The 8,998-nt window shown below is 38.1% G+C and overlaps 1 pseudogene; it reads right to left on the bottom strand.

Moving 5' to 3' along the window:
- Positions 1-797: 797 nt before the first annotated feature.
- LOC129647318 (casein kinase II subunit beta-like) lies at positions 798-2,902 on the bottom strand (annotated as a pseudogene).
- Between the last annotated feature and the right edge of the window lie 6,096 nt (positions 2,903-8,998).

Below are 8,998 nucleotides of genomic sequence, written 5' to 3' on the forward strand. Positions count from 1 at the left end.
CACTAAAATACTGAATGAACTGGTAATGGTAACATACAGGTGGTGACATTTCAGGGATAAATCCTAATCTAAGGGATAATTAGCATTTATTCAAGTACATAATAATGGAGTTTTAAAGGAAAATGGATCCACTGGGCTTGTTTACTCCCTTTTTAACATATAGAGGGCATTTTAATTAACTCTATTGCTTTTAGTGCATTTCCCAGGTGCGAGAGAAAACATTTTAGTGCCTGAACATAAGATACGAAAAACCAATGTATTTTTTCATATTTTTTGTTTTTTCCATTCCTTTTAAAAGATAACCATAATCTTATTTATTTTTAGCAAGTAAAAAATTAAGCATGTATTAAATATGCACAGTATATACTTATTCAAATCCTCTTCATGGAGACAACTATTGTTAATGGATTCTGAAGATGATTTTTAGAACCATTCTTTGTGTGTATAAGATAAAAAATGTATATGATTTTCTTTTAAATTTTTAAGCAAATGATAAATTTTAAATGATTTATTCTGCACACTGCTTTTTATGCTCAGTAATGCATAAAAAGGATATTGTTCCACATCACTACAAAAAGCTTCTTTGTTCATTTAGTTGGTTGTGTAGTACTCCATTGCATGGATGGCAGTACCACATTCTTCATTTAACTAATTCTTTATTGATAGGCCTTTTGGTTGTTTCTGATCTTGTTTTTGCCTTTTCTTGTACTTTAGTTTATAGTCCCACCACAATAATCGCTAATTTAAACATAAACCATAGAGGGATCCTGAAAAGGTGTCAGCAAAGTATGAATGTGTCAAAGACTGAGGGTCAGGTCAGGTGAGGCATCAGCGAACCATCTTAACAGGCTCTTGAAGTTGCTGGTGGCTTGGAGCTGCTGCTGGTAGACCACTGAATGGATCTTGAAACCATAGAGCCTGGACACAATCTGGTTGGTGGGCCTCTTTGTCCAGTACTTGGGTGTACCATGAAGAGCATGTGAGGGAAACCAGTGCCAAAGTAGACGCCATCCATGTGTTGGTGCCTCAGTGACTTATGTGTGTACACATCCAAGTATTTGAGGCAGTAGAGCTTACCATGGCCTCACTTGGGATGTCTGAAAAGCCACTGTGAAGCATTGGTTGGTTTCCACAGTACACACAGGCTCAGTAGCCAAAGTCTTCCTGTTGGTACTCTTCCAACATCTGGGCAATGCCACAGCTGATGAGGATGTATTGTTATTCAGTCACTAAGTTGTGTCCAACTTTTTGTGATCCCATGGACTGCAGCACACCAGGCTTCTCTGTCCTTCACTATTTCCTAGACTTTGCTCAAATTCATGTCCATTGAGTCAGTGATGCTATCTAACAATTTCATCCTTTGCTGCCGCCTTCTCCTTTTGCCTTCAATCTTTCCCAGCATCAGGGTCTTTTCCAGTGATGCAGCTCTTCGCATCAGGTAGCCAAAGTGTTGAAGTTTCAGCTTCAGCATCTGTCCTTCCAGTGAATATTCAGGGTTGGTTCCCCTAGGATTGACTGGTTTGCTCTCCAAGGGACTCTCAAGAGTCTTCCCTAGCACCGCAATGCAAAAGCATCAGTTCTTTTCAGTACTCAGCCTTCTTTCTGGTGCAACTCTCACATCCATGCATAACTACTGGAAAAACCATAGTTTTGACTATAAGGACCTTTCTTGGCAAAGTCATCTCTCTGTTTCTTAATACACTGTCTAGGTTTGAAATAGCTTTCTTTCCAAGGAGCAAGTGTCTTTTAATTTTGCAGTGATTTGGGAGCTCAAGAAAATAAAGTCTGCCATTGTTTGCACTTTTCTCCCCTTCCATTTGCCATGAAGTGATGAAACCAGATGCCATGATCTTAGTTTTTTGAATGCTGAGTTTTAAGCTCGATTTTTCACTCTTCTCTTTCACCCTCAAGAGGCTCTCTAGTTCCTCTTCACTTTCTGCCATTAGAGTGGTATCATCTGCATATTTAAGGTTTTTGATATTTCACCTGCCAATCTTAATTCCAGCTTGAGTCACCCAGCCCAGCATTTTGCATGAGGTACTCTGCATAGAAGTTAAATAAGCAGAGTGACAATATACAGCCTTGACATACTTCTTTCCTAATTTTGAACCAAACTGTTGTTCCATGTCCAGTTCTAATTGTTGCTTCTTGACCTGCATACAGGTTTATCAGGAGACAGATAAGGTGGTCTGGTATTCCCATCTCTTGAAGAATTTTCTACAGTTTGTTGTGATCCACATGGTTAAAGGGCTGGTGCACTGGGACAACCCAGAGGGATGGTATGGGGAGGGAGGAGGGAGGAGGGTTCAGGATGAGGAACACATGTATATCTGTGGCGGATTCATTTCGATATTTGGCAAAACCAATACAATAGTGTAAAGTTTAAAAATAAAATAAAAAATAAAAGTAAAAAAAAATAAAGTTTGAAAAAAATAAAAAATAAAAGACTTTAGCATAATCAATGAGGCAGAAAGAGATGTTTTTTTCTGGAATTCCCTTGCTTTCTCCACGATCCAACAAATGTTGTCAATTTGATCTCCTGTTCCTCTGCCTTTTCTAAATTCAGCTTTTACATCTGGAAGTTCTCAGTTCACGTACTGCTGAAGCCTAGCTTGAAGGATTTCAAACATAAAGTGAGGATATAGCAGGTGTGGGTCCATCTGTAAAGCATTTTGTCTGCCTATTCAGTCAGGTCATTCTTGTTGGTGTTGTCTTCCAACTCCATAACCAGCTCCAGGTTCAAGATCATGTGTAGTCTATAGTGAGGCACCTTCTCATTGAGTCCAGTGACATTGAATCCATCCTAGATGTAGTCTTCATCCACTAAACCAAAGAATTCATTTCTAAGGAGCCCACAGAACCAGGAAATCCAGGACACCTCCCCTGAGCTGCTAGTGTTCATGTGACTGGACAGGAGCTGGGACCAGGAAGCCTGGGGATGGGGTGGAGGAGGGGGCAGAGGGAAAGGAAGTTTCTGCTTCCAAGAACCATGGCGATGGCTACAACACAGCCTGAAGACCCAACTGCAGTCTCTAATGTTTTTTATATTACAAACAGTTATAACCCAGGATCTCACCTGCATCTTTTAAGTCTACTGCATTGGCAGGCAGGTTCTTTACCACTAGCACCACCTGGGAAGCCCTTTATTACAAACAATACATCAACAAAAAAAAAAACCTCATAGGAGTCGTTCTCAAACATACAAGTGTACTCATGGGAAAAATACCTAGAGGTGGAATTGCTTTACAGAAGGAGATGTGTTTGTAATTCCTGCTGCCATTAATCAAAGTGCATTCCTACCAGTTTTTTACCCGTTTATACTGTTACCTGCAAGTAACAGAGTGCCAGTCTCTGTATACACTTGCAAACAAAGTTATCAAACTTTGAAGATTTTATAAATTCGTCTGACTAGAAATTTTATAACAGTGTTGTCTTAATATAAATTAATCTCATTATGAATGTACTGAGCATCTCTTTATATGCTTAATTGTATCCTTCTCTTTTATTTCATTTTACTGGTCTTGTCCCAAACTTTTTGATTGGCAATTTAACTTCTTTATTTATATTTATTCTTATTTGTTAATCTTTTAAGGGCATTAAAATATTTCTAAATATAAATAAGTTTCTTCTGATCATCACATTGACTCTGTCCCTAGAATTCTTTATTATTATTATATTCTCAGATTTTTAATTTTTGAACTTATCTCATTACTTTCCCACCCATGGAACAGGGATTTTGTTATCTGAATTTGTAAAAATTTATAGTTTTACTGTGTTGACATTAAGTGACATACGATTTCTACATTTAGAGAATGTATGGAAGTATTAGGGTGATAACATGTTAGTTTGGGCACCTATGAGAATATTATGTATTCTTTATTCTTAGAATTTAAAATTCAACCTACATCCATTACATCATAGCTCTTGGTAACCAAGGTGCATCTATTAGATATACCTTATTTTACTTGCAAAATGTATACTGTTACTTGTGCTTTATACACTAGAGGTATCATGGATTAAGAGTAGTGAGCATTGTACTACAGAGAATGACTTCATATTTTTCTATGTAGTATTTAATCTCAGCATGGACGTATGGATTCTTACTATATACAAAGTATTCTAACTCATTACTGTTTTTAATTATTTTTATGTTCGTATTGCTCCATATTTGGGAACTCCTTCAACCTGGACTTTTTATTTTGAGACTTCATCTCCTTCAGTGAAAACACATAAATCCATCTTTTTTTTTAGCACCTCCTCACTACTCACTTTGTTATACAAGAGGTTTCAGGTTCAGGTTCTACTTTCTTTCTCCAGCATTGTTGCTAAGTCACTTCAGTCGTGTCCGACTCTGTGTGACCCCATAGACGGCAGCCCACCAGGCTCCCCCGTCCCTGGGATTCTCCAGGCAAGAACACTGGAGTGGGCTGCCATTTCCTTCTCCAATGCAGGAAAGTGAAAAGTGAAAGCGAAGTCGCTCAGTCGTGTCTGAGTCTTCGCAACCCCATGGACTGCAGCCCACCAGGCTCCTCCGTCCGTGGGATTTTCCAGGCAAGAGTACTGGAGTGGGGTGCCATCGCCTTCTCCAGCATTAGAATCAGCTATTTCTCCAAGGTACCCTGTCTCCTTTGAGTGGGGAAAAGTATTTAAAAACCAAGATATGGATGCTCTGCATTCTCCTTGCTCCTCCTCATGCATCATTGTTTCTAGACCTTTTCAGTGGATGTATATATATAGACATACATATCTATATAAGCAATTTTCCTAGGGAAAGAGTGGAGATAGAAAGCATTAGAATTTAAACCTAATCCTGTTCTTTTTCAAAGCCTCAGCTGTCAACTTGTTTTTCCATTTATTTAATAAGCATTTACTTTTTACTTATACTTTTTTAAAAATTTAGTTTATTCAAACTGAAAAAGAAACCCACAGTATATCCGTTTATTCCACTCCCTCTAACCCTCACCTTTGGCTACCACCACTGACTGTTCTTTGTATCTATTATCTCAAATGGTGAAAGTACAATAGATATATTGGTTTAAGTCAAATACATCATTTATATTGATTTTAACCTGTTTATTTTTACTTCTATTAATGTGGCTACTATAAAATTTAAAACTACATATACGGTCCACATATGTCTAATAAACAGTGACACACTAGAGGGCGAAAGCATGAGGATCCAGAAAACAAAAACTGCTAGAGAACACTTAGCCCACAAACTTCTCTTGTTTGTCTGTGCAATGTTAAACAAATTTAATTAGTAGAAAGAATTTTTATACATAGTAAATATATATTTTATATTATAATTTTGGAAATATTGATACCTGGCTTCTTTAGAAAAAATAGAAAATGTGGTAAAACGCATTCATAAATTCACTTTGCATGGCAAAAGTTTAGTGCAACTGACAGTGGCTAGGTCACTAGCCCCATTTAGAGATCTTCCTTTTGCACAGCCCGACTGCCAAAAAAAAAGAAGAAATCACTCTACCAGACCTCTGAAGACATTCATGTTTGAAATCCTTGAGGCATATGACAGGATGATGTAAAAGAAGTAAGGATTTTATCCACTAAATTTGCTCTGGCAAATGTGCTCTACATTGGGTGGTTTCCATTTTTCTAGCTACAAAAATTGATCAACATTTTATAAGGTAAAATTCCACTGAGCATTTTAACAACTGTTCATAAATTGGGCAACGAAACCAGAACAAAGCAACATCTCGCGTTGTGGTACAGAAAATTCTAATTATATTTAATGCAGAGTCTACTTCTTTAAATCCGAAGAACCTCCCAGGTCTTCTCTGCACTATTGGCCTATATGACAGGCTTTAATTAGCACAGATTTTTCACGTTCATGGATAGATTAGAAATTTAGAAGTACTTAATGGAAAAGGTCTTTTACCTTGACCAGTCTGAAATTGCAGTTAGAGGACATTTGCTTGCTCTAAAGGCTGACTGCATACAAATATATGAATATTAACACATGCATACAAAAATGAAGTTTTAGGATTTTTACCAAAGGAATATTTATTTTGATCCACTGTTAACACCCTTGAAAATGTGGGTGGCACCTCTATGTAATAACTATGAATTAAATATAACTAGATTGTTTGGCATCCATTCAGGCATCATAGCTTTACTTTTGCCTGCTGAATTAAAGAAAATGAGGCCAAAAAAATATGATCTTATTCATCTTCTACTCTAGCTTGCTCCATATATGTAACTTCCAGATGTAAAAAAAACAAAAAACAGAAACCACAATGAAATAGAACTGGGAGACCAGAAGGGGGAGCTCCCATCCACTGAGATGATAGCAGAGTTCAACAGGGAGAAGAAAGGCCTCTCTTTCCTGGCAAGGATTCAGCCAATGAAAAACCATGGACTCTTGCTTATTTTAACTCTCCCAACTTCCTTTCCTATCTATAAAAGTATTCTCCTTCCCTTGCTCTGAGGAGACTTGCACATTTCTCACCAGGGTTGCAGAGTCAGACCTGCAGTTCTCTGTAACTCCTGCATAAAACCATCCTTGCTGGAGAAATATCTGGCATTCTGTTAGTTTCAGGTCAACATTTTGGTGGCCTGTAAGGGGGCTAGAGAAGACTCCCAAAGATTCCAGGGCTGGTGAGCAAATAGATTCAGTACTCCACAATTAGAGCTCATTGTCACTCACTGATTTTCTCATCAACCTTGAAGGTGAAGGTAAATCTTTCTTCTAAACCTGATATCATGCCCTCTTTGGCTCTGAAGCTCTCCAGGCTTCATTTGTTGTTATTGTTGTTGTTCAGTTATGTCTGACTGTTTGTGATCTTATGGACTGCAGCACGCCAGGCTTCCTTGTCCTTCACCATATCCCAGAGTTTGCTCAAACTCATGTCCATTGAGTTAGTGATGCCAACCAATCATCTCATCCTATGTTGCCCCCTTCTTATCCTATCTTCAATCTTCCCCATCATCAGGGTCTTTTCCAATGAGTGGCTCTTCACATCAGGTGGGACAAAGTATTTGAGCTTCAGCTTCAGCATCAGTCCTTTCAATGTATATTCAAGGTTGATTTCCTTTAGGACTGGCTTCATTTGGGGTCTATTTAAAGATTTCATCTTTCTGTTTAAGGCCGTGATTTGTATTTGAGTACTTGTTTGGCACTTTTGTCTTGCTTGATATCAGACTACTTAACTGATAACCTTTAGCCTATTCTCTTCAGAAAAGGAGCTGCTTCTTTTAAAGTTGGCTAGCTTTTGACATATTCCTTCAGGAACAGGAGTTGCTTCTATGAAATAGTACTCAGTTTCTCAGCCTTATCCTCTTCTCTTTTTTAATAGTCTTTTTAAACTCTTTTTTTTTTTCTTTTAATTTGTTCTTTTGGCCACACCACCACAAGGCATGTGGAATCTTAGTCCCCTGACCAAGATCAAACCTGTGCCCCATGCATTGGAAGCATGGAGTTTTAACCATTTACCACAGGGAATTTTCCTGGCTATTCTTTCAGAAGAGCTATTCTCTGGAATATGACTGAAAAAGCCTTCTTTATGGGTCCTCTGGAAGTGAGATCTTTCTTTTGAATTGGCTGGGATAGGCTTGCGAGTTGTACGCATTGAGCTATTTGTGCTGTAAGCTGCTTACGCAGTTTAAAAAGTATTTTTTACCCTACAGGAAAAACTTCTAGGAAATGGGATCCCTATTATCCAAGTGTTAAAAGTCTTGATCCTTCCTCATATACAATTATAACTAAGTGGATCAACCTCACTAAAGGCAATTTAGAAGAGCAGTGACCATTACGGGAAATTTTTGAAATTCCCAAACTTAATTTCCTTAAAATTTATCTGGACTACAACAGCGTCAAAATTTTCCAAACTGAGGAATGTTTATTTCAATTGGTATTTTGAGACTTTCCAAAGTTGTCAGAAGTCTAAAATTGTCTCTCCACAAAATAAGATTTTTAAGATTAATTGAGGCATACAAATGATTAAAGAAAGATAAAATGAATTCCAAGGCCTCAGTCCCATTTTCCTTTGCTTCTTTGTATCAGGCTCTGCTTTGGGCACCAACAGTTCTCTCTCCCTTGGCTTCTTATGGCCAGAATCAGCAATCTTCTTTCCTTTCTTTTAGACTGCCTATGCTCCACCAGACCAGGAAATGACAACCTACTGCAGTATTCTTGCCTGGAAAATCCTGTGGACAGAGGAGCTTGGTGGGCTGTCGTCCATGGGATTGCAAAGAGTCAGACACAACTGAGCAACTGAGCACACATGCACACAGACACATCCTCAATTCCCTCATGCTAATTCTCCAGCCAAACTTCCCCATTTCCTCCGAACTTGTCAGAACCTGTTCCTTTAAAATTAGGCCTTCTGAGGATCCAGAGGCTAAACTTTTAATTTCTTAACCTCCCTGGACTAAAACTGAAACTTCATCAAAGATTTTTCTCAAGTAGCCTGAGATCTCTGCTGAGAGACTTAATATAGTCATTCAAACTATCACAACCTGGTTTCTTTGACTTATAAATCAGCTAGTGCGTATGCTTGCTATTGAAGGCTAGGCCTGGCATTAAACAAAAATCGCTAATTGGGAAAATACTGAAAGGTCTCTGGATTTACATTCAGAGACCAGCTAGCTAACTTATTGTATGAATAGGCTTCAACAATTGCCAGGCAACTTTGTCAAGCACTTTCTAGATCTTTTCCTAAATCTATTGATTGGAACAAAATTCAGGTTTGCACACAAAAATCGGACACATCTTCTTGTGCATATTACAATTGATTTCAGATTGCTTTTAAAGAAAATTTTGGTCTCTAGATGTCGATTTCACTCAGGTAGCTTTAACTCTACGTTTATTAATATCCTGAAGAGAGAAATTTCCCTTCTAGTAAAAAGGACCAGGGTGGAATGGGAAACCATGTCCCCTCCAGATTTAATCTGGCAAACCAGCTCTCTCATACTCTGCATGAAAGAAAGATCACCAAAATTCTTAATCCTCAAGTCTAGTAAATGAAGGCTCCTGAAA

This window comes from Bubalus kerabau, chromosome 3, assembly GCF_029407905.1.
Source record: "Bubalus kerabau isolate K-KA32 ecotype Philippines breed swamp buffalo chromosome 3, PCC_UOA_SB_1v2, whole genome shotgun sequence".
Classification (NCBI taxonomy): Eukaryota; Metazoa; Chordata; class Mammalia; order Artiodactyla; family Bovidae; genus Bubalus; species Bubalus kerabau.